The 27,329-nt window shown below is 46.1% G+C and overlaps 1 long non-coding RNA gene across 1 annotated transcript; it reads left to right on the top strand.

Annotated features, from left to right (window-relative positions):
* Positions 1-11,925: 11,925 nt before the first annotated feature.
* On the top strand, positions 11,926-26,892 carry LOC142764793 (uncharacterized). Its single transcript, XR_012883889.1, has 2 exons — positions 11,926-12,177; positions 26,768-26,892. It is a non-coding gene; the product is annotated as an uncharacterized LOC142764793 (long non-coding RNA).
* The last annotated feature ends 437 nt before the right edge of the window (positions 26,893-27,329 follow it).

Below are 27,329 nucleotides of genomic sequence, written 5' to 3'. Positions count from 1 at the left end.
TGTGATAAATGCAGATTATTCCAATCGTTTATAGTGCGCGGAAAGAAAGAATATTTGAAAAGGTTAGTTCTTGTCTTATATGGTGTTAAATAAAATTCGTGACGATGCCGTGTTCGACGTGCTGCGTGTGGTGTCACATACGCGTGTGGGTTTAGAGAGAAAGAGTTGTTTTTCAGTTGGTAGAGAAATTTTAGCCTGTGTATTTTCCTTCGAAGCCGAAGTGTCTGGATATTATGTTGTTTCATTAGGCTAGTGGCAGAGTCAGTTATTCTATATTTAGAAAAAATGAACCTAACTGCTCTGCATTGAATCACCTCTAGAGCGTTTATGTTAGTTTTTGTGTAGGGATCCCATACGATGCTTGCAAATTCTAGTTTCAGGTGAATGAGTGAAGTGTAGGCTAGCATTTTAGTAAATTGAGGAGTGTGCTTTAGTTTGTGCCTGAGGATACACAGTTTTTTGAAGGAGGAGTTACATATGTTTGAAATGTGGTTATTCCAACTTAGGTCGCTGGTTATCGTGATTCCAAGATACTTGTATTGGTTTACTTTGGTGAGCGGTGAATATCCTAGGTTATAAGCAAACGACATCATATTTATTTTTTTTGTTATAGGCATGTAGACTGTTTTTTCCTTGTTCAATTCCATACCCCATCGCCCGCACTACGACAAGATGTTTTGAAGGTTAGAATTAAGCATTAATTGATCATTAGGAGAACAAACTTCGTTAAACACTATACAATCGTCTGCGAATAGCCTAATTTGAATAAGGGAAAAAAATTCGTTAACGATGTCATTTATATATATTAGAAATAGTAAAGGTTCCAAAACACTACCCTGAGGTACTCCAGACGTTACTGAAAGTTCATTAGAAGAGTAATTACCGATTGATACAAACTCTTTGCGATTATACAGATAAGCTGCTACCCAGTTACCTATGTATGCGGAAAGGTTATTTGACTGCAGTTTTGCAATAAGTTTACTGTGAGGAACAAGGTCAAACGCTTTCTTAAAGTCCAGAATTATGACGTCGATTTGGCTCGACTTGTCAAGTGTACTAGCAAAGTAGTGAATAGTTGTCGTTAATTGTGTTACAGTCAATAACCCTTTGCGAAAACCATGATGGTGAGGAGAAAGTATATTGTTATCATTTAGAAACTTTGTTATTTCTTTAGCAATAATATGTTCAACTAATTCGCAGCACGTGGACGTTAATGAAATGGGTCGATAATTGGCTACTTGTGCTGCGTCGCCCTTTTTCGGAATGGGAACGACACGCGCAGTTAGCCAATCTGCAGGAAGAATAGCTGACGACAACGAGGAACGAAAAATGATTACTTTTTTTTGTTATTGTTACTTGCGCATTTCCTTTGTTGAAATGCCGGTGAAAGTGGTGCATCAGAGGAAAAAAAAACATTCGCTTCATATTTCTCAGCTTATGTTGCTTTGCCCTGCCGCGGTGGTCTAGTGGCTAAGGTACTCGGCTGCTCACTCGCAGGTAGCGGGATCAAATCTCGGCAGCACCGGCCGCACCGGCTGCATTTTTCATGGAGGCGTAAATTTTTGTAGGCCCGTGTGCTCAGATTTGGGTGCACGGTAAACAACCCTAGGGGGTCAAAATTTTCGGAGTCTCCTATTACGGCGTCTCGCATAATCATATGGTGATTTTAGGATGTTAAACCGCTCATTTCAAGTTCTCTTCTGTGGTGTTTGGCTTTAATTTGTTTTTTTACCTCAAGGGGCCGCTCACCAGTTTTGACAATTTTGAGCTGACAAGCGCGATGCGTAGACGAGGCCTTCATGGTCACGTCTGCCAAAATTTGCAACGCCAAGCGCCACGGACATGAATCAAATTGCCTTCCTTTTGCGGGCACGCGCCCAGAGAATGAGGGCATGACGTGCGCTTATGAGTGACCTTACGTACACGGCAATGTAGTGACGTTGGCTCTCTACGTAGACGAGTGTGCTCTGACGTAGCCAAGAGTGATACGTGATAAGGCGAAAATATTTAACACGATATTTAACAAGCGCAGTTTATGTATTTGTTCTTGAAGAGTGTAATCTTTAGATAAACAATGAGACGCCATCCGTGAATGTGAGCGTTCGTTTTTGAATTTTTCCCTGCGATTTGCAACGACATGCGGAGCTAATGTGTCGGCGTTTCGCATGCGTTGGTGTCTCAGCGCATCTAGCAGACGATAGCCGTGTAACGCTCCTACACGTTCACCCTCTCATTGCTCTTATTTATTCTACCACATTTAAGCCAGCGTTTCTAAACCATCCCGTAGAAACAAGCAGTAAAACTCGAAACAATGCTGGTAAAAGAAAAATAAAAAATGCCTCCCGCGTGGAAGGGAGTTGAGCATGTTCGGGAACGTCGTGCGCACGTGAAATCTTGGTCGGATGCCGGAGGAGGTAGGGAAGAGATGTGGCCTGCAAAGGCTACGTGGAGGAGCAACAAGGGTTTAGAGCTCGCCTCCTCTCATCCTCGTTTCGCGCCGCTTCTAAAAAACAGTTTTCTCAACTCGTAATGAACCGATTCCAAATAGTGTTGCAAAATGTTTCTCATCAGACACCCAACAACTTCCACAATCTTACTAAAGTTTGATATGGTGCCTGGTGAGTGGCCCTTTGGGTTCAAACAAAGACTGTATTCCCCAGTTGCAGGTCGTCCACATCGCCTACAGAGAAAATTCCAGCGCATCTCCAGAGTCCACTTGCTTCGCAGCCATTGCAAGCGTTGTCCAACGAAAAGCTGTCCGTACAGACCAAGAAAGTTGTGAACAACGTGTTCGTGCAACCAGAAACAACCCGCAGCTGTTTGTGAGTGACGCAAAATAGATGGCCAGTGAATGCACTCTATTCCACGTAAAGGTCGATGTAAATCGTGGAACACTGAAATCACTGAAGCGAAAGCGCCTTGCATCTCCCAGCTATACATGCCAGTGCAAAAAGTTGGAGGGGGAAAGGGAAGACTGAAACTTCACGACAGCCTCTCCCTGGCAGCTCTACGCAGAAAAGCTCGTCAGTACTTCCTGAGAATTAACTTTTTAACTGCTGCGGAGCTCGTTCAAGATGTGGTCAGTGACAGTGACATGAACATGACTAAAATGAGTGTGCATACCGTTGTAAAGGCAGCTCAATGACATTGGCTTTTTCGCAAACAGATTGTGCGCTATTGGGAACAAACAAGAACATGATAGTGCGGCGACAGCCCCTGCGTACTACGCTACAATTTCGGCATCAAACACGGTACATAATGAAATTAAATCTTTAGTGATTGTTTCATTAGAACATAGTGAATGAGTGATTATTTTTTTCACTTCGCGACCAATTAACAAAAATTGCTTTATAAAACCTAAAGACACCCCTTGCGTGTCGTTGCACTTAGTGTGATGCACCTTGCGTGATGTTTTTTTTTTGGTATGCATCACCGAAGCTGCAGCTTCGGTGATGCATTACCTTTTAAATGTGAATGCATTTCTCAGTGAGGCTATGTGAAGCGGCTGTCAGGATCCGTCCACCGCAATCTCCCATAGCAACAGCCGCGCGCGCACGCGCCCTTAACACACGAGCCCCAACATAATCACGCTTCGGCGGCTGCTGTCAGCAACCGCTGCGGGCGCGCGCGCTTATCCTCGCCGCTAGCAACCGAATTGAATAGTGATTTTTGAAGGAAAGTGATAAGGCCCATATTTTTTTCTGCCTGTTCGCGACACGGCTCAGTGCCTTGCAGTGGTGAGGAAGAGGAAAGTTAAAAATAATAGTGGAAAGATATAGAGAAACATGTAGGAGAGGCAAGCGACAGAGAAATGAATAATGTACGAAAGATGGCAGTTGATCTACAGAGTCCGAGAACGGGCACCACTCGGCAAGAGCTTCACGGCGTCAGGAGACCGTCGAGGGCAAACCAGTCAGCGGGAGCTACTCTGGCGTCGGAAAACGAGGGGGCACAACCGTTCAGCTTGAAATCCTTCGAGGAACTCACTGTAACACAGTCCAACCCGACCATAACACCTTTCGCTGAAAGTGGAACCACTGCAGTAGCTTCAACGTCATCATCAACAACAGGAGAAGAAGCGGAAGACAAGGCGGCGAAGCGAAGAGCGCGAGATACGGAACGCAGTGGAGCGAAGCGAGCTGCCGATAACAAACTCTGTGCTTGGTTAGCCACTGCGAAACGCAAAGGTCGAACCAAAGATGCGGATATGTGTGCGAGATACGCCACTGTGAAATGTCAACAGCAAACCGAGAATACTCTTTGTTTCGTTTCCTTCATAGTTAAGTTTTCTTTATTTCGTTTGCTTCAAGAATGACGAAAAACGGCATAGCCATTGCCAGCTTACTACCCTAAAAGTTTTATTAAAATATGGCAGATCCCACGTGCAGCGGGTATCGATGATATAAGAAGCAGGAATGAGAAATGTAGATATGTCATTTTCAAACCAGCACAACGTTACGAGGTGGAGGTAAATGTGGCCGTACATGATTTTGTGTCATTATGATCATGTTTGGGTGTGTCGTTTAACTTCGTCATCTATTCACGTCACTTCATACAAGATGTACTTTTTGTGGAGCTAGCGAAGCGGCTGACAGCACTCTATGAGCGTGGTTTGTTGTCATGTTCTTACATGACACGCGTGTCAGGGTTATTATGTTTGCACCAGTCAAATATTTCTTCATGCATTGACGTCACATAACACCAAGTTTGTTATATGCGTACCTAGCAAAACGGCCGCGAGCGCCTCGTGAAGGGCCCAATATACTCCAATGTAGCGTTGACGCGCGCGCACGCTGGGCACAGGGGCGCTACGTTAGCAAAACGCGAGCATTCTATTCACCTTTTCATAAACGCCTCCCTGGGCGCCACCACAACCCTCCTTGGGCTGTGCAAATTGGTGCGTCCCCTTGAAAATGCACTGACAACGCTGCACCCTTACCCTTTGTACTGTCGCGCACAGGCCATCATGGCGGTGTTTTTTTTCCTTCCTGTGAAAAGGTGTATACTCTGACTCCAGGCGCGACCGGCGCGACCAGCGTCTCTAGGCGACGCCCAGCAGCAAACGGCGCGAAATGTGACATGCTTCATTTTGCGCCGCTACGTTACCCAGACAACACTGCGTCTCCCTATTTTCGTGAAGAAGGGACGCCGGACGCGCTGAAACGCGCATGCGTCAAAGCAACACAGCGTGGCGTGCACCTGCAAGTATATGGCAGGACCGGCGCCTGCAGCGTGGCAACGCCGGCGTGACACGACAAAAGGAACGCCAGCGAATACAGCACGCGCCACGTCGAAATGTATTGGCGTCTTCACTGCGGCATTTAGTCATGTTCTAACATGACACACGTTTCATGATTATGTTTGCACCAGTTACATACCTTCATCATTTATTGGAATCAGGTAATACCAAGTTTGGCATACGTGAAGCTATAGCAAAACGGTAGTGAGCGCATCATCAGTGTGGCATGTAGTGCGCCACGTAGTCATGTTGTTACATGACACGCATATCGTTATTATTATGTTTGGATGTGTCATTTGCATATGTCGTTCATTCGCGTCACGTAACACCGGGATCCTGTTCGCTAGATTCCGTGCCGACCGGTTGGGCGCTCGCGATCTCCGACGTCAGCGTAGTTCTGGCCGACTGGGCTCCCCTTACATCATCTCCTGACGCCGACCTCCAACGAAAGTGTAGCTCTGACCGACTGGACTTGCTCTACGCCATCTCTGCAAGAACTCTGGCAAGTCATGCCCCGTCCTCGGACTCCTGTGACCGTGTTGCCATCTTTCCTATCTCTTCCATCCCCTCGATATGTCGTCGCTCCCATGCTTTCACGCTTATTTCATCTCTCTTTCTCTCTACACCTTTATTCCTATCCTTTTAATCCCTCCTCACCCCCATCTCTTGTGAGCTACTGTTGAGATGTCACTCCTTGAAGCAGACAGTTACGGGGCTCACTTTTTTTCTTTTGCTTTTTACAACGCAACTACTTCCCCCCCTCGCGTAATACCGAGTTTGGTACATGTCAAGCTAGCGAAACAGCCTCCAGCGCATCATGTGCGTACCATATAATGTTGTTACATGACACGCATCTGATGTCTATTGTGTTTGCACCAGTATTATATATTTGTCATCTATTAACGTCCCGTAATACCAAGTTTGGTATAAGTGAAGCTAGCGAAACGGCCGCCAGCGTATCACGAGCATGACTTGTACTCACGTTGTTACTTGACACGCCTGTCATTATTTTCATGTTAGGGTCTGTCGATTGTGTTCGCCATGCAATGATGTCACACCGTACCATTGTTGCAACATGCCGGGTGAACGAAACCACCACGAGCCCTGCAGGACTATGAAATGTAAATCATGACATACGTGACATACATACCATCTTTTTCATGTTACGACTATTCAAATATGTTCTTCATACAGTCGTGCTATGTCATACCAAGTTTGGTATCGATACCAATATCGAAATGGCCAGGAGAGCTAAAAGCGGTAGGCGGCTAGATAGATAGATAGATAGATAGATAGATAGATAGATAGATAGATAGATAGATAGATAGATAGATAGATAGATAGATAGTCACTGAAGTTCGCTAAGAAAAGCTTCGCATTTATTAATGCCGTAGTTGGCATCAAACAAGTGCGCTTGCAGCAGTAACCCAATGAGTGTTTGGAAAAGACTCTGGAAAGGCCACTCTTCTACCTTTCGCTGGGACTGTGGTGTGACTACCACGCAGGCCTGGCATTTTTTTATTTTTAGGCGAACTTTGCCGACTTTGAGCGTATCTACTTATCTATCTATCTATGTATCTATCTATCTATCTATCTATCTATCTATCTATCTATGTATCTATCTATCTATCTATCTATCTATCTGTCTATCTATCTAGCCGCCTAGGACCTTTAGCTCTCCTGGTCGTTTCATTTATGGTATTGATACCAAACTTGGTATGGCATAACATGACTGTATAAAGAACATATTTGACTTGTCATACCACGAAAAGCATGACATGTATATCATGAATGTTATGATTTGCATTTTATGGTCCTGCAGCGCTTGCTGTCGTTTCGTTGACATGGCATGTTGCAAAACTGGTATGGCATGGCATGATTGCATGGCGAACACAAGCGACGGACCCTAATATGGAAATCGTTACATGCGTGTCATGTAACAATATGACTACAGGCCACGCTCATGATTTGCTGGTGGCCGTTTCGCTAGCTTCACTTATACCAAATTTGGTATTACGGGACCTGAATGGATGACGCAGATATGATACTGGTGCAAGCATGATAAACATGACATGCGTGTCATGTAACATCATGACTTCATACTACGCTAATGATACGCTTGCGGCCGTTTCGCTAGCTTCATATGTACCAAACTCGGTATTACGTGACGTGAACGAAATACATAGGTAAATAACACATATAAACATGATAATCATGACATGCGTGTCATGTAACAACAAGACTACATGCCGCTCTGATGATGCGCTCACGGCCGTTTCGCTAGCTACGTATATGCCAAATTAGGTATTACGTGACACCAACGGATGACGAAGGTATTTGACTGATGGAAACATGATAATCATGAGATGCATGTTGTGCAAGAACATGATCACATGCCACAATGAAGACGCCAGTACATTTCGACATGACGTGGTGCGCATGCTCGCCAGCGTTCATTTCATCCCGTTCATTTCATCCATTTCATCCAGCGTTCATTTCATCCTGCCATATACTCGCAGGCGCACACCACGCTGCGTTGCTTTGACGCATGCGCGTTTCAGCGCGTCCGGCGTCCCTCCTTCTCGATAGGAGGGAGATGCAGTGTTTTCTGGGTAATGCATCGGCGTGAAATGCAGCATCTCTCATCTCGCGCCGGTTGCTGCCGGGCCACGCAGACAGACGCTGGTCGCGCTTGTCGTGCCTGGCGTGGGGCTATAGAGTGCTCGCGTTTTGCAAACGTAGCGCCGCTGTGGCCAGCGTTCACGCGCGTCAACGCTTCATCGGAGTATATTGGCCTCTTCATGATGCATTCGCGGCCATTTTGCTAGGTCCGCATATACCAAATTTGGTGCTACGAGACGTTGATGGATGACGAAATATTTGACTGGTGTACACATGATAAACCTGACACACGTGCCACGTAAGAACGTGACAGCATGCCACGCTCATAGTGTGCTCGCGGCCGTTTCGCTAGCTCCACATATACTAAATTTCGTATCACTAGACGTGAATAGATTCCGAAGGTAAACAACAAATCCAAACATAATCATGACAAGGAAGTCATGTACGGCATAATTTACCTCCAGCTCGTATCGTGCTGATTTAAAGTGACTTATCAACAATATTCATTCGTGCTTCGCATATCATCGATTCCCACTGTACGTGGGTTCTGCCTTTTTTGTGTGGTGCTTGTTATCTGCTAGATATGAAAAAGCTTACCGCATTTCTCGGGACAGGAAAACGCCACGTGCCGCGCATGGCAGTACGGAATCCACGGTGTAAGAAAAAAGAAAAGAATACTGTTCTAACGCTGGGTTCTCATGTGCGAAACGCCGTTATGGACGCTCCGCAATTAATCCGCATTTCGTCACGGTTCCTTTTGTGGAAGGTGGGGGGGGGGGGGGGCTTTTTTGTGTGATGTCTCCGTTCTTTTGTTGGCATTAAAGCAAGCTGGCCCTGTGCATTCTGAGATCAGCTGACGACATACCTCAGTTTTGTGGTTTACTCTACCAGACCTATAGGCTACATTGATGAAACCCTTGATTGATATGTGTTGTTTAACGTCCCAAAACCACTATATGATTATGAGAGACGCCGTAGTGGAGGGCTCCGGAAATTTAGACCACCTGGGGTTCTTTAACGTGCACCCAAATCAAAGCACACGGGCCTACAACATTTCCGCCTCCATCGGAAATGCAGCCGCCACAGCCGGGATTCGAACCCGCGCCCTGCGGGTCAGCAGCCAAGTACCTTAGCCACTAGACCACCGCGGCGGGGCTTGATGAAACCCTCGTCAACGCTGGACATACAAAGTACAACGTATGGGAAGACTCAAACGTGGTGACACGATAGGGGGTTTCTTGGCACAGGCTGACCAGATAGCTTCGCACAACCAGAGGCAAAGTATGCAGGCTAATTCTCTTTCACGCAGATAGCGAGGACGGGTTCTTGAATGATGCGCGCCTTTTTTTTTTATCGAGCTGCCGAATGAACTGGTGACTACCAGACCAAAATGCAGGCCCTGCTTTGAGAAATGCTTTATAAACAGCTGGTTTTCCTAAATTTTAAGCCACAGTCTGATAGTCATGGATGATGCATGTCATTCCGTTCCCTCCAGAAAGAGCCAACTTCTTCAACACAGAAGGCAGATATTGTCTTGCCTGACGGAATAGAATATCACGTTATCCCTAGACCATTTAAAACCAGAGCTTTTACACTGTATTTGGTTAATCACTACAGCAAACGTTTTCTGCCTACCATGTGAATTATTTGGCCCAGTCGGCCGGTCACTCTGTCTTGAGGCTTTCTGCGCATGACTCATATAGAGCTAGGTGAAAGAAAACGTCACTGCGAATAATGCGAAATACACCCTCGCCAGCGTTGAAAAGCAGGGGCACGGAAGCATCGATCTTGTAACGCCATGCAAGTGGTTCCGGGCGTGTGCTCATATTAAAAAAGTTTGGCAGATCCCACGTACCTTGGGAATCGATGTATGGGAAGCATTCATATGCAAGCTGACTGCGTTGTATTTTTTATTCTTAGGCAAAACGTTGCAAAGTTCCATTAAAGATATGCGGAAATGCACAGGCATACGTTAAACAACCACACAAGTTTCATAGCAGCAGTTGCTTAGAATAGCGTAGCGATGTCAGCAGCAACATGAATACTAGCAACAGCAGAAGCGGTAAGCTAATATGAAGCGCTGCTGCTTGCGAGGACTGTAGCCCTGGACACTGCTAGACGAATAAATTTAAGCGAATGACACCTGATTACTATTAAAGTTAACCAGACGTGACGACTATGTCTAAGTACATATATAATGTAATAGAATGTTAAAGGCAGCGCAGCCACAACAATTGGTGTTTCACGAACATTACGGTCTATTCGAAAGGTACTTCAGAGACCCAGCGTATCCTTTCTATAAAGGTCACCATGTTTTGATACACTTTGTGCTGCTTGCGCACAAATGATAATGTAAAGCAGGCGCACATGCCAGATGGTGTAACTTTGCTCACATCACATCGTTGTGGCGAGGTGATGACGCGGAATGCGCTGGTGAATAAAAAAACGAAGCACCTGGCGAACACCGATGGAATACTTGGTGCAGTGAAACATGTGCATAAGCTTCACCCACGTTGCTTTGCCTGTGCTCCACCAAAGTTGTCACAAAGCATCGCTTACACGCTAAGGGACATGCCTAGAGCTTAAGACGCTTGGCGACCAGGATCCTAAAACAACCGCGTTTACATTTCTGACTCTCCTTGAGTTGGGCTGCTATGGTCTCATATGGGCGTTGGAACTTGCAGGAAAAATATTCCTTTTGAACAGTAGAGGGGCGCGCGCTGAGCTAGCTCTCCTTTGTGATTATTTGCGTTTCAAATGAAAGTTTAAAATACTTCTATGAACCATAAAATATTCAGAAAACAGGTTTCGGGGTTCTTCACTAAACGCTGAGCTTGCAGTGTGTGCAAGTATATGTAATAAATGCTTTAAACGAATACCGAGTAATAATGCTAACAAAACGTTTCAGGTACTCTCCCTTAGTCTGCAAACGCACCTAGAGAATGGGAATGGGGTTCGCATAAACATCGTCTATGAAATAAAATCACACCATATCCACGGAGTGAATTAGGATGAGTGAGACGAGCCATACGTCCGACCATCCATCTGCCTGCATGTCTGTCCGTGCATCCATCTGTCCGTCCGCCTGTGTATCTGTCCATCTGTTTGTCTGTCTGTGCGTCTGTACGTATGTCTGTATCTCCATCCGTCTGTCTGTTCATCGTCCATCTGTCCATTCATGCATGTGTCCGCCCGTTTGTCTGTCCGTCCGTCAAATATAAACTATATCCATTAACGCCATCTCGTGATATTTACGATGTCGTGTACACACAACGCCATCCAAGAAAGAATTCATAAACTAGATTTGGGTACATGCAGACTACTACAGCTGAAGAAATGACCCACACCCTGAGAAGCTTCGCCTCTAAAAAAACTCAGCAACTGCCTTAGGGTGCGTTTCAGACATGCAGGACGCCAAAGCCTGCTTCTTGTCGCCATCGACATTGTCGTATCAGCTCACAGCAAAAGGCAGTTGGCGGTTTCCGAAGCGTATTTGCTTACGTGGTTCTGAAACTTCCTGTTTTAATTATTTGTTAAAAAATCACGTATATATGCATGTTATCATCTATATTGAACCAGTTCTCAATGAAAAACGGGGAAACAACGAATGAAAGCAAGAACACTTCGGGTAATACACAAAAGCACTTTTTCATCATCGAATGTGGCAGAGAGTTGAGATAGCATATGTATAGAATAAATTATTTTCTTACACGCTGACAACAACTGAAATGACATACCATAGGAGTTATGATAATTTATAATGAATTATAAATTTGAATTAGCCATGCCCTGTCTTGTTATAACATACTGTTTTGACAAGTACTTCGCGTACTGAAATGAGCGATGGGTAACCTGTAGGTCTTTTGAAATTGCGAAAGAAAGCATGTGCGACCAGAATAGGCACGTGAAGAATGTGCTAAAAAGACGCAGGAGTGAGAAGATTTCGAGTCACCCATACTGGCATGACATGAACAGCAATCGCTCTTGAGCGCCGTGGTACAATTATATGATAAAAACGATCAAAACGAGCTTATCAGTCTTGTGTTTTTTCTGAGTGTGGATATAAGTGCACCTGAAACTATGCAGAATGTTAAACCCTTGCAGTTTAATAACCATGGCGATGAGTTTAGGCTTACATATAGTGATCTCTCTGGGAATATCTGTTTTTCTTTTATCAATGCTGCAGAATGACTGCCTGCCATGCGCCTACGCAGTTCCTCAAACGCCACGTCCTATTGTTGTACAAATGAGACCACCATTTTTCGGTATGCGTGGTAAACGATTAATATTCAGGGGACCAAAGGCCATGATACAAGGTAGGGGTGTATGTTTGTTATTTCGTTATTTGTGATTTCATGTATAATGGCTTTGGCCACCGTGCTTGCACTTTGCATCAATATCTGCATCTTCAAACGAACGTTTTCAAATAATACGAGTATCAGCAGTATATAAATAGGCGAGTGCAGGAGAAAAAAAGTATTCCACATTTCCCACATTTCGTACTAGTGTTTTAAAGACAGTGTACCCTTATTGTGAAAAGAGTGACGCCAAATGGTGTGATCTGAGTAGGAAATTGACTGCCAGATTTCCGATTATTACAGTGAGAGTAATATATCAAGGTCGCTGAATATTTGAAAAATGCAGCTAATTGGTACGATTACTTATTGCGCCTAGACAATCGTCGCGGAAGCACGAGGAATGCTGTCAAAGTTTGTGTTACAAAAATGATCAAATAAAAGCCTTTCAATGATCAAGTAAATAAAATCGGCTGTTACCATTGGGTCACCGCAAAACAAGCACTACTTTACACTTTATTTTTCTCCTGGAAAGTGAAATGAATAGACACTTTACAGCTACTCCGTGCCTGTTCCACCTGTCGACAATGTTTGAAACCCTGTTTTCTTGGTCACTTTTTGAATATATGTGATATTCATTCGGAGCGACGCTACTGTTTGTTTATACAGTTCTCCGCTAGCATATTATGAGCTTGGATTAGAGCAGAGCTCCGGCGAAGATATAATATTTCAGCAAAAACAACTCCGAGTAGAAATAAAGAAAAAAATTGTGCAGATACCACGCCCTTCGGGAGTCGATATCGCGTGGAGCATGCGCAGGGAAGGTGACCGTGTAGCTATTCTTTAATTGAGAAACATGTTATAAAATGCCTCTATAAATATGTACAAATGTTGCGCACACAATCATAAGTTGAACAGTTGCAGAAGGTATTACAACCAGGTATTCGCTCTTAAACGACGATGCCCACAAGAACATCAGTATTAAGCAGCAGAGGTGATAAGCTGATATGAAGCTATGGTGGTCGCGAGAATGGTAGGCTTTGACACCGGAACATTTCATTTCATTTTCATTTATTTACTCTCAAGGCCGAAGCATTACAGAGAGGAGCGGGTATACATCGTACAGAAAATCAGGAAATACAGCAAATCAAAATTATATGCACACAATGGCGATCTGAAAACCATAAAAGAAAAGAAAGACTGCGTGATGTGAAGAAGAGGCAGGGTGGTTGTAACAACAATGTTCAACATGGTTGCGCCTTTGAATGACACGCCCACACAAAAAACTAACAAGAGAAAACACAGCGTGACTTAAGTGGCGAATTTACGCGAAATGGTTAGAGAGGGCGTTTTTAAACAAAGTGAGGTCAGTGATAGCAGCGATAGGGGCGGGAAGGTGGTTCCACTCATTTGCAGTTTTCGGGATGAATGATTCAAAATATAAATTCGTGCGGGCGCTAGGAACGCCTTCTTTAAACTGATGATCATTGCGTGAGGAAACGTACGATGGGGGCTGGAAAAGAGTGTTGCTAAAAGACGGAATACAATGAAAGATCTTATGGAACAGGCAAAGGCGAGATATTTTACGCCGCAGTGAGAGAGTGGGTAAGTGAAGATTGGCTTTCATCGAGGTAACACTGGACGTGCGACGGTAGTTTGACATGACAAAACGTGCCGAGCGATTTTGAACCGCCTCGATGCTGTCAGCGAGGTAATTGGTATGTGGATCCCAGACTGATCACGCGTACTCGAGTTTGGATCGGACTAATGTTTGATAAAGCAGAAGTTTAAGGCTAGTCGGAGCCAAAGAAAAGTTTCTGCGCAGATAACCTAACGTGCGATTCGCATTGTTTGTAATATAATCGACATGCGTGTTCCAAGAGAGATTGTTAGAAATATATACTCCTAGGTACTTGTAGGACGAAACCAGATCAAGATTGCTGTGGTTAAGTGTGTAGTCGCACGGTACATTATGAGAAATACAACGGGAAATTCGCATAGCCTTGCATTTAGTAACGTTTAGCTTCATTAACCATGCGTCGCACCATGATGAGATGTGATCCAGGTCTGTTTGAAGGGCAAGATTATCTGCGTTAGTCCGGATTTCACGGTAAATTACACAGTCATCGACAAATAGTATGATGGATGATGAGATGTCTTTAGGTAAGTCGTAGATGTAGATAAGAAATAGTAGGGGACCAAGAACTGAACCTTGCGGAACGCCGGACGTTACAGGGCTAGTCGGGGAACAATGGTCGTTAGCAGTTACAAACTGGGTGCGGTTAGATAAGAAACATTCAATCTACTTTAAGACGTTAGCATCAATATTTAGCGCGTTTAGTTTCAGAAGAAGTAACTTGTGGCAGACGGTATCAAAGGCTTTTGAAAAATCTATGAAGACACAATCAACAGTAGATGAACGATCAGCGGCAGAGAATAAATCGTTAGTGAAGGCCAGAAGCTGTGTCTCACATGAATAATATTTCCTAAACCCGTGTTGGTGAATGCTAAAAAAGGCGTTACTTTCAAGATAACTCACGACGTGGGTGTAAATTACATGTTCGAGAAGTTTGCATGGTACACTAGTTAGTGAAATGGGGCGATAGTTCCCGGGACTATGAGCGTTTCCTGATTTAAACAAGAGAGCCACCTTCCCCACCTTCCAGTCCTCTGGGAGGACTGGAAGGTGGGTCAGGTGGCTCTGACCTTCTTCTAATGACTGATCAAAAAGTCTCGACAGAATAATTGAGGAATGAACGTCAGTGTTTTTCAAAAATTTAGAAGAAATGCCAGCGACGCCTGGTGACGACGAAATTTTTAAATTTTGGATCAACTTGCGTATGCCGGCCCGGTCAACGTGTACAGAATTCATCACAATGAAATCGCGAGCTTGAACACCTGGAAGGACGGCAGGAGTAGTGTTCGTAAAGAATGAAGAAAATGCATGGTTAAGGGTGATACAAACGTTCTCACTGAAAATTACTTCGTCCGTGTCAGTGGTAAGTTCAATCTGTTTCCTATCGCCCCCATTAACGACCTGCCAAAATTTGTGGGGATTGTTTTGCAGATCTAACGGTTGCGTTTGCTGAAGAAAGGACTACTTTTCCGCGGATAAAGCACGCCCGTATTCATCGGCTACCTTTTTGTAAACCTCCCATCTTTCAGATAAATTAGAACGCTTGGCTTGGCGGTAAACGCGCTTCTTTTTATTGGACAGGCGTTTCAATGTTGGCGTGAACCATGGTGATTGACTGTTACATGCGATTTTGCGTAGTGGTATGTACTTGTTAACGAGTTCGGCAACTTTATTTTTAAACAGCATCCAGTTATCGTTGACAGATCTTTGGTTGGTGTCTTCTAGAAAAACGGAGGTGAAATGTTAAAGTTCGGTATTAATGGTTCCATAATCAGCTCTACTGTAGTCCCTGAATCGCTTTTTACTTTTTTGTTTACGGGGCGATGCGCAGGGGAGGTTGAAAACGATTGCTTCGTGATCACTGAGGCCTGGCAAAACAAAAAGCGATTGCACGAGATCGGGGTGAGAAGTCAGAACTAAGTCTAGAGTTGAAGCACTTGAATGTGTAATGCGAGTTGGGCACATAACCAGCTGCGTTAAATTGAATTGCGCGCATGTGTTAAGAAAGCAGGCGCTTTCAGAGGAGCCAGAGCCAGGCGATGAATGGGAGTTGTTCCACGAAATATCAGGAAAGTTAAAATCACCTAGAATTAAAATTGGTGTGGCAGGGAACCTCACATAAATTAATTTCAGTGAATGGCAACTAACCACGATTGACCTAACCCGACGTTACGGCTCTATTTTAGCGTACATTTGTGAAGTTTATGAAATCAGACAGCCCCAGCACTGCAGCCACATTGGAGTTTCACGAAATTTAGGGCGTGCTTAAAAAGAAGTTTTGACACCCGACGTGGCACTGTGGTATACTGTATGATCTTCCCTCAGAATGCTGGTGTTGGATTCCTGCTGGGACCTTGACACTTATTTTTTACACTCATCGTGCGAACGCTGCCGATGTAAGCGTTTTGTTAGCGCTCACGCGTTAGAATTAGCCGTGCGTGTTCCCGCCGTTTCAGGGCAGATAATAAGTGTCAATCACCAGACGCACGTCCTGCGTACGAGTGGCACATACCGACCCACGGCTACGTGCCACTGGTACAATTTTCAGGTTTGTTTTGGCCAGCACTTCATATTTGTCAAACTCTCTCAGCGTCCCATACTAATATTTGTACACGCCAAGTTAAGAGGTCACCGCCAGAGCATACAGGTGTAAGTGGCTACATAGGTTGATACGTGAATAGACAATAGAGGTGCATTCAGTATGCAAAGAAATGCTTCGTATACTGTCACGTGTATATGCTGATATCTGGTTCACTGGTTGGGCGTTGCGAAAGGAACCATAGAGGCTGATGGTACCAAACAAAACTCCCACTTCATTACCAAAAAAATCACAAAACAAAACAACAACAAAAACACGCACGCATTGAAAAACAAAGAAAATGAAATGTCTTAATGACGCGCGTTTCAACGTCCGATACCGTTTGCCTTTTGTAGTTCTCGCTTCTACAGTTGTCGCGTGGCCTCCGGTCCACTGGGAGTCCCTCTCAAGCGTAATGACACGCCATATCGATGCTCAATGGCGGCGACAATGTTGAAGAACCACTACAGTGGTAGCTCCAGTGATTTCTCGCCGAGGCAGGTGCTCGGGCGGAATACGCTTCAAACCAGGGTCGGCGGTGGTTCCGGGGCTGCTCGCCCAGGTCAGTGCTTGGGCGGGAAACTGCAGCCCAGGATTAGCGGTTGCTCCGTGCTCTGCTCGCCGAGTCAGGTGCTCGGGCGAGAACCATTGCCGTCCAGGGACAGCGCTTGCTCTTTGCGCTGCTCGCCGAGGCAGGTGCTCGGGCGGGATACACTGCAGACCAAAGTTGGAGGTGGTTCCGGTGCTGCTTGCCGAGGCCGGTGCTCGGACGGGAGCCTGGGGCGAGACCCAGTCCGAACTTCCGCAGCCCTTGGCCCCTCGAACGCCACGTCCCGGCTCTCACGCTCCCTCACCCTGCGTGCACTTTTCTCGTCTTCTCCCTCAATCTAGCGTTTAAATTACCTATTCAAGACAACTTCTTTCTCTCCTTCTTTTCTTCATCTTGTCATTCTTGACAATGGCCCCCAATTTTTTTAGTTTTCGCTCCACGAAAACTGTCGTCTCCCCTAGCACCATACACTTCACTGTACCGCACAACACTTCCCTGCATGACACAGCACTTCACTTCAAGGCACGTCTTGGCACTTCCCTTCACTGCACAACACTTCACCTCACGGCACATCACGTCCCTGCATGGCACGATTTCATTCACTGTTGCACCACTAAACTTGCTTACACTAACGTGCACATCCAACTTCGTGAGTCACAGTCACACTTCACTGTCATTCTACATCAGCAATGAAACAACAATACTAGGTATGTGTCCGCACAAAGTTTTCTACTTCATCATTCTACTCATAAAACCTGCGCCAACATTGTCTCTGTAACAACCATGCCTGCGACGTCCACTGCTTTGTTGGGTTGCCTGTCCTCGTATATTTTCAGCATGTTGACATGCAGTACCTCTCGCCTTTCTCCAATTTCAAGCTCATAGTCGACATCAGTCACTTTCTTCTTCACCTCAAAAGGTCCCTTCCAACTCATTGTGAGCTTGTTGTTTTCACTTGGTAGGAGCACCAATGCTTTGTCCCCAACCTGCAAGACCCTTTTTTGGCTTCTTCTATCATAGTACTTCTTGTATGATGCCGGGGCCTCGGCGAGGCTCTCCCGTGCGATGCGACAAGTTTCTTCAAGCTTGTCCCGAAGTTTTATTAAATACACATACGAGGACTTTTGCTCTTCTTTCAATTCAGTGTTCGACCAGACTTCCCTCAAAACCATTAGTGGTCGTTTAATCACTCTTCCATAAATCAACTCGAACGGCGAAAAGTCGGTGCTAGCCTGCGGCACTTCCCAATATGCAAGCAAGAGTGCCGGTAGGTATCAATCCCATTCCTTGGGTTTTTTCTGACACACCTTGCGCAACATATTCTTGAGGTTGCCATTGAAGCTTTCAACCAAGCCGTTACACATAGGGTGTTATGGTGTCGTCAAGAGGTGTCGCATAGATAGCAGTCTACAAATCTCCCTCATCAATTCCGAGGTGAAACAGGTTCCTCTATCCGTTAGTATCTCTCTGGGAACCCCATACCTCCTAAACAATTCCACCAAGGCCTCCGCTATTCTTACCGTATTCTTTGTTTGTAGGGTAACCGCATCCGGGTACCGAGTAGCCACATTCACCATTGTGAGTATGTACTTATTTCCTCTGTGGGATACTGGTTTTATAGGTCCTACAATGTCCACTACGACTTTTTGAAAAGGTTGCTCAATAATAGGCATAGTCCTCAAAGGTACCTTCGAGACCAAACCTTTTGGTGTGATTCTCTGACATGTGTCACAACATTGCACAAACCTTTTAATGTCGCTTTGCATGCACAGCCAAAAAAACTCTTCCGCAACACTGCTAGTTGTCTTTCTTACTCCCTGATGGCCAGCCATAATAGTGTCAAGTGCCAAGTCTATAACAGCCATTCGTAAACTCACCGGTATTGCTAACTGTCTCTTTTCCCCTCCCTCATGAGTCTTCACTATTCTGTACAGCAGCCCTGAAAGCTTCTCAAACTTATGCATGACTCGACTACTCTTAAAATAGATCCATTTGCCCTGAATCTCAAAACACCGTCACAGCGAACTGTCCGCTTCCTGCATACGCCCCATTTTCGCTGCAGTTATGTCCATGGCTGCCGCTGAGATGTTCTCTTTGATGCCCTCCTTTTTATTTTCACTCTTGTTTCTCGTAGCTCTCTCCACGGCATAGGCTAAATCTTCCTTGGTATGCTGATCGACACATCTCTCGTCACGTTCATCCATAACCTTATGAGATTGCAACTCCGTACCTTCAGCGCGCGTTGCAGTAGGCAATCTCCAGAGGGGATCCGGATCGTCAACTTCTCTGACCCCTGGAATATTGCCGAGAATTACGTCATAAAGAGTGTCTTTGACACATCGGACTTCAATCCAACCACAGTAATAAGGGGACAAAATCAGTACCGTAGCAACTGGCATCCGCCGTACTGTTCCATCAGCCAACCGAACCGGCTTTTCTGTACCCGTGATATCCGTTTCTCGCACCATGGATTCTTTTACAAGTACAATGTTGGAGCCCGTGTCTCGAAGTACCGACACTTTACGTCCGCGCTACATCCCCACGACCACTGGCATAGCATCTTCGGCTTCTCCCGCTTTGACAGATGTCGTAACAGCACTTGTCTTATCCTTGTCCTCCTGGTAACGTTGCTTTTCCCTGTCAGCATCAGCAGAGCTTTCATCTGCAACCATGCAAGCCGTTTTATTTCCTGACCGATCCCGACAGGTTTCTGTTGTGTGCCCACGCTTTCCGCACCGGTCGCATTTCGACGACGAACTGTGACTGCAACCCGCGGCACAATTTGCTGCTCTATGCTCAGTCTCTAAACCTTTCACAAGTCTTCAAGTTCCGCTCCTTCAGGAATATTGCCACTCTTTTGTGACACGATGCCAGGAATTGTTCCGCAATCATGCTATCTCCAAGATCCTCGAATGATCTCACTATGGTAGCCATCTACAACCACCGATCGAAGTAATTGGAGATTTGAGCAGCGAACTGCTGTCCTGTCTCATTTTCCTGTGGTTTCGAGCTCTGGAATTTGTCTCGGAAACAGTCAGCAGTTAATCTGAAGCACTGGAGCAGAGCCCCTTTGGCATTGTCGTAATCTAGCGCATCCACTGCTGGCATCGCGCTAAAAACAGCCAATGCCTTTCCCGCAAGACACATGCTAAATCCAGTCGCCCAATCACTCCACTGGCAGCCTTGTCCTATCGCTATTTTCTGGATTCGCTGTATATAAGCGTCTAGGTCATCTCGCCATTCGTCAAAAGGTGCGATTAACTTACGCGGACTCACTTTTGGTGGCAGGGGTACCATCCCTGGCCCATCTGGTACTTCCACTTTAGTGCTTGCGCGCAACTGCAATTTTTTTTTCAGTGAGCTCCTTTTCCAGCATTAAGTTTTTATAAGTTCGCTCGTCTGCGGCTTTCGCTTTCTCTTCAGTGGCTTTCGCTCGCTCTTCATCTTCTTTTGCGGCCTCTCGTGCCTCTGCACGCTCTTCACGTAATCTTTTCTGTCCCTCTTAATAGAGCGTCATTATATCCTCAGCCGATAATCCCGCAGCACTACCGGCTGCCATCAAGCGTTCCAGATTCATTTCACGGCTCCCGACCGACCTAGGCGTGTGACAAAGTTAGATGGATCCTGGCAGGCTCGCCATTGTCACGCGTATATGCTAATGCCTGGTTCGCTCGTCGGGCGTTGCGAAATGAACCATAGAGGCTGAAGGTTCCAAACGAAACTCCCACCTATTTACCATAAAAATCACAAAACAAAACTGTTGTGTTTTGGGTTGTCAGTTACGGTTTTGAAATGACATGTGAGGATGCCAGGGGCCGCCGCTCCGGCATCTAGGAATTCAAGGCGACTGTAAAATAAAAGCAGTGTGTGTTGGGTAACCGTGGAGTGCGGTAGACGCTCTTTGTTCCTAGCAAGGTGGCTACTGCGTGCTGCGTCGCTCCATTCCTTCTTCGTTCAGCTACGCCGCCTTTGTCGTCTTCTTCAATCATTGTACTGGCGTCATTTTCTTCTCGTCTGCACCTCTCCATTCTTCTTGTTTGACATGGCGTCTCCTATTCCACCTCCCCTATTTCTTCATTCGCCCGGAGACCCGCGACTTCCGTGGGCGGACTGAAAATTGGTGTTTCAGGTCTACGCAGACGCGGCCGGGGAGGACGCCAGCAAGCCCGAGCGTCGCAAGGCCCTGCTGCTCAACGCGTTGGGCCCTGCCGGGTTAAAGCTGTTCTATACTTTGGAAGCCACCAACACGTCACCGACGCCAGCGTCGGGTGATACCTTCAAGAATGCTGTTGCTCTGTTCGATGAGCATTTTAAAGATGTCTCGTGCGATAATCTCGCACGCGTAAAATTCCAAGAAAGGCGACAATTGCCTGGCGAGCCAGTCGCCGAGTTCATTACTTCTCTTCGAACGCTCGCCGCGTCGTGCGGCTTCGGCGCGCTCGAGGACGATATGATCCGCCATTAGCTTTTCACCGGGGTAGCCTCGCAAAACGTCCGCTGCCGCATGCTTCAGAAAGGCTCCTCGATTTCATTATCCGAAGCCCTCTCGATTGCGCGAGAGGACGAGCTTATTCGCTCCCAGTTGGAGCAATTCGCTCCGCATTCACTGCAGCAACTTTCTGCTGCGTCGGGCCAAGGCGGCGGCTCTTTGTTTCATGGGACGCGTCAACATGGCGGCCCTTCATCTTCGTCTTGGCGCGGCGGCCAACATGGACGCCCGTCTGCACAGTCCTTCTCTGGCGGTCAACATGGCGGCCTCTCTGCGTCGCGGGGGCGAGGAAGCCGGCAATATGGCGACCCCATTCCGCCTAATTCTGGTTTTCAGGAACAGCACCGAGCTCCTAACTCGCGTTCGCAATTTTTTCCTCCAAGCGCAACAGCGCATTGCTTTCGTTGCGGATCGGCTCGGCATTTAGCCAATTTTGCGCAGTGTCCCGCGAGAAACCGCACTTGTCTCGCACGCGGAAAAATCGGACATTTTCAATCCGTATGCATTTCTCGTCCAGCAAACCTTCCTGAACCAGTTTCTTCGTCCGCTCCTTCGAGCACTGCACAGACCAATACGGTAACTGTTTTAAATGTGGATGGCCTCCACACAACGTCCGAGCCCAGCATCGAAGCTTCAGTGGGTCATGTTCCCTTGTCATTTCTCGTGGACACTGGTGCCTCAGTCTCTTTAATCAGTGCCGCTGACTTTCATAGTCATTTTTTCAACATTCGGCTTTTGCCTTCACACGTCGTTCTACCAACATATTCCAAGGAATCGATTGATATATTAGGTCATTTTACAGCTCAGGTCTCCTATCGCAGTCGCACTGCTTCCATTACTTTTTATGTAACAGCAATGGCAGCTCGCTTTTGGGACGTGACGCCATCAAGGCTTTGTCCATCGTCGTAGACGCTCTTCCACTTCCTCACATTGAACAACTTCTTCATCAGCTCTCCGGAGCGGTATGTTTGTCCAAGCTGGACCTCGCGTCCGCTTATCACCAAGTTGAACTTTCTGAGTGCAGTAGAGACTTAACCACATTTGTATCGCACGAAGGCTTGTTTCGGTTTCCCCGCGTGTGTTTCGGGCTTGCATCTGCCCCTGCAGTGTTTGAGAAAATGACGTCAATTATTCTTAAGGGTTGTAATGGCGCCCTTTGTTACTTGGATGACATTTTGGTGTGGGGACGTACTCGCGAAGAGCACGATGCTAACTTGCATACTGTTCTCAACCGCATCAGTGAATGTGGTATGAAACTTAATAACAAGTGCATTTTTTCTGTGAATGAGTTACAATTTCTAGGACACAATGTAAGTTCCCGCGGCTTGACACCTGTTGAATCTAAAGTTCAGGCCATTGTCCATGCCCCACAGCCTACTGATGCCAAAACCTTGCAATCTTCTTTAGGTCTTGTTGGTTATTATGCCAAGTTTGTTGTTCCTCACGATGCTGATGTTGTTGAACCACTGCATAATCTACTTCGTCAAGCCCAGCCTTTTAACTGGTCAGCTGAAGCTGAGCAGAGCTTCATTCGAGTTAAGTCAATACTGGCTTCAAAGCCAGCTGTTATTATTTTCAATGAGAACCTTCCCATCGTCATCACGACGGATGCGTCCGATATGGGACTGGGAGCAGTGTTTGAACAACTCAGAGGTGATCAGCTGATCACTATCGCTTTTGCATCTCGTACGTTGACCCCTGCTGAACTCAGAGATTCAGTAGGAGAGCGTGAAGCTCTCGCGTGTCTTTTTGCCTATGAGAAATGGCATGTTTACTTGTGGGGCCGTCACTTCACATTACGACAGATCACCAAGCACTAGTTGCTCTTCTTCCTGCAGAATCCGAAGGCCGCCGCTCCATTCGCGTTTCCCGTTGGTGTGCCAAACTTATGTATTATAATTTCAGTGTTCAATATTGTAAAGGTTCTAATAACGCGGTTGGTGATGCACTGTCGCGCCTTCCTTTTCAGATACCGGTTCCTTAAGAGCGGGATGATGAAGTTGTTTCATTAGTTACTTCCTGCATTACTAAAGCTGAGCTTCAGGCAGCTACAGCTGCAGATTGCACTTTGTCTCAAGTTCTCAAATATTTACGTGAAAGATGGCCTTCGAAATGTGCTCTTGCTTCTGAATTGTTGCCCTACTTCGAAGTCCGACAGGAACTTTCTTGTTTCGAGGACTTGCTTTTCCGCGATGAACGCGTGATTCCCCCTGCTTCTTTTCGTAGCAAACTAATACAGCTTGCCCATGAGGCCCATCCAGGCATTTTCCGCACCAAACAGAATCTTCGAGACAGGTACTGGTGGCCAGCCTTAGACAAGCATGTCGAGCATGCAGTTTAGAACTGCCATATATGTCAGGCAGCTGACAAGTCTGCCAAACCTGCATTTTCTCCGCTGCATTCAGTCCAGTGGCTTGATCGGCCTTGGCAGAAACTCGGCATGGACATCATCGGACCTTTGCATAATGTTCCGCAAAATGCCCGGTTCATTGTTTCTCTCATCGACTACCATTCCAAATGGCCAGAGCTTTGTTTCACACATACGGTTACTTCTGAGGTCATCATTGAGTTTCTGTCACCAATTTTTAGCCGGGAAGGTTTTCCTGATGCCATAGTTACGGACAATGGTCCAAAGTTTCAGTCCCAACATTTCGAGGCTTTTCTTTCAAAACGAGGAATTCAGCACTTGAGGTCGTCAGTTTTCTATCCCCAATCAAATGGGCAAATCGAGTGCTTTAATCGCGTTCTGAAAGAACATATCCAGATCGCCCAATTAGAGCACCCTCCCCTCAAGCAAGTCTTGACTGAATGTTTAGCTTCGTACAGGTTCACACCACAAGGCACCACTGGAGTGTCTCCTGCTCAACTTCTCCACGGTAGGCAACTGCGAGTTGCTCTCGACATAGTCTTTTTGCCTCGTAACATAGAGGTGTCTTCTCCTGATCAAATCCGTACCAGGGTTCTCCTGATCAAATCCGTACCCGTCGAGGTGCTAAGCAGTCCAAAGTTCACACTGGCAATCTTGTCAAGGTTCGTGTGCCAGGCAAGCGCCCCAAGTATCGGGGTCCTTACAAAGTCTTGGGCCAGGTTAGCCCCACTTCTTTTCGCTTAAGTGATGGTAACATATTTAATGCTTCACGCCTTGTTATTTTTCATACGGATTCGCCTTCAACACCTAAAAGTCTTCCTCATCACGTTCCGTCCACGCCTTTCAACTACGCATCAGACTATTACATGTGGCCTCCATGTACAGGCATTTCTTCAAGGGGGGGAGGAGTTACCAGTCGGTGTCACTGGTTCAAGTACACCAAGTCTCACAGTTCACTTCAAACCTTCAAATTCGGCTGAGACCGTTGAACCGGACTCCGGTCCGCAAATTTCTTCCGAAGCTCATGCTGCGAGCTCTGATGAGACCGCGAATTTTAACGCTCGTTCAGAGCCTTCACAATCTTCTTCTGCTCTTGATGTGTCACATCAGAGCACAAGTGACCAAGGTGCAGAGACACCTGATTCTCCACCCAAAAGGGCCCGCCCTAAGCGGAAGCGGCAAAAGCCACGTCGGTTCGAAGTCTACTTGACGTAGAACTCTTGTTTATTACTGTTCGTGAACATTATTGTTCTGTGCAAAGGTCCAATGCATCCAAATCTATATTGTACTGAGTTGTATAGAATTTTCAGTGCATTTTCAGGACTTCCAATGTACATTTTTTCAATGCATTTTCAGGACGCATAGCCTGTGAGTTCGGTGTGCCGTACTCTGAATTATCATGTGTTCTAATGTACATACCTTGTATAATACGTTGGTGTCGATCATGTATAGATATAAAAAGTGTATAGGTGAGCTTCTTTCGAGAACGGGATGATTGTTGTGTTTTCGGTTGTCAGTTTCGGTTTCGGAATGACATGTGAGGATGCCAGGGGGCGTCGCTCTGGCATCCAGGATTTCAAGGCGACTGTAAAATAAAAGCAGTGCGTGTTGGGTAACCGTGGAGTGCGGTTGTTGTTTCTTTCTTCGGCGCTTCGCGCCAACCCGCGTGTTCGGGCTGGTCGGCGTCCCTGCCGGTCGCGTACGTCTCCGTCGGCCGTCTTCTTCTGCTTCGTCGGGACCAGCCAGCCCCCAACACAGCAAAAACAACAACAAAAACACGCACACATTGAAAAACAAAGAAAAGGAAATGTCTTAATGACGCGCGTTTCAACGTCCGATACCGTTTGCGTTTTCTAGTTCTCGCGCTTACAGTTGTGGCGTGGCCTCCGCTTCACTGGGAGTCCCTCTCAAGCGTTATGACACGCCATATCGATGCTCAACGGCGGTGACAATGTTGAAGGACCACTACAGCGGTAGCTCCAGTGGTTTCTCGCTGAGGCAGGTGCTCGGGCGGAATACACTACAGACCAGGGTCTGCGGTGGTTCCGGGGCTGCTCGCCGAGGTTGGTGCTCGGGCGGGAAACTGCAGCCCAGGATCAGCGGTTGCTCCGTGCGCTGCTCGCCGAGGCATATGCTCGGGCGGGATACACTGCAGACCAGGGTCGATGGTGGTTCCGGGGCTGCTCACCGAGGTCGGTGCTCGGGCGGGAGCCTGGGGCGAGACTTAGTCCGAACTTCCACAGCCCTTGGCCTCTCGAACGCCACGTTCCGGCTCTCACGTTCCTCCCTCGCCCCGCGCGCTCTATTCTTGTCTTCTTCTCCCTCATTCCAGCGTTTATATTACCTATTTAAGACAACTTCTTTATCTTCTTTCTTCGTCTTGTCATTCTTTTCATATACATACAGCAAGACATATATGAGATGCGCCGCTACTGCGATCCATGCACACTATTGTGTAGCCGAGGTAAATCAGACATCCTGCGCGTATGCAGTCTTCTACTAAGTTGTGTTGTTGATAGTTTGAGGCAATTTCTCGTTTGCTTAGTGTGCCGAAATACGCAAGAGAATTTCTTCCTAAGTCCACTCCAGCTTCAAACAAACCTTATTGTCCACATAATGGCTCATCTGCTGCACATTCTACGTTGATTCATTCTAAGTATGTCAGTTTCAAATATTACGAAGTTACAAAACACAGTAATTTTAAACTTTATTTTCTACCAAAATCAATGTTCACAATTAGCCTTAGATCATGGTTACATTTTTGAGGCTCTCCAATAGGAGCTGTTTTTAATTTCGTTCCACCAAAGAAATATTAGCGTGTAAGCTTATATTTTGCCTCATTTTTTCTCAAGAATCATTCGTAGTAAAAATTATGTTGAAGCCACTTTTAGGGTTTGCTTGCACCAAATAGCGTGAGCGATTTCTCATTATTATTTAGGTGATGATGTAATTTATGCAAATAAAATGCACGTATTTGTTTTATTTTGCAGCTGGTGGACACCCAGGACGCAGAGGTGGCTTCAGTGTCATTGGGTGACTGGACTATACATATCCGTAAAATAGTAAACAACGAATGCTTGCCTGAAGTGCGAAATAAAGCATCATTCCTAAAATCCTCGAAGACCATAATTTATCCTTTTGAAACACTGTTTATTTTCAAGATGCCCTTCATATTCTGAATTAAAATATAGTCGCATGATGAAGTCATTGTATATAATAAATCTTTCGATGGGCAAGACCAAGAAATACACAAAGTATTACCAGCCTCACGTGAAACAAGGCTTCGATGGAGCCAATGCTTGTTAACTTCAAAAATCTCAATATTTGATGCAATTCATATGATGATGACGATTGTCATGACGACAACAACGTATTTGTCTCAATGGAGGGCGAGAAGCGGTTACTGCCGTTCCGTACGAACACTAGGATGTCACCCGTTTACGGTAATTTAATACCACTGGCTGCGGCACGGGCACGCTCAACCAAAGGCGGTTCGGCCGTCTAGTAAGAACAGCTGAGCAGGGATGCCTCCCAGTACTCCGGGGAACTGTT

The sequence above is a fragment of the Rhipicephalus microplus genome, chromosome 6 (assembly GCF_043290135.1).
Source record: "Rhipicephalus microplus isolate Deutch F79 chromosome 6, USDA_Rmic, whole genome shotgun sequence".
NCBI lineage: Eukaryota > Metazoa > Arthropoda > Arachnida > Ixodida > Ixodidae > Rhipicephalus > Rhipicephalus microplus.
This window is presented reverse-complemented; position numbering and strand designations above follow the sequence as displayed.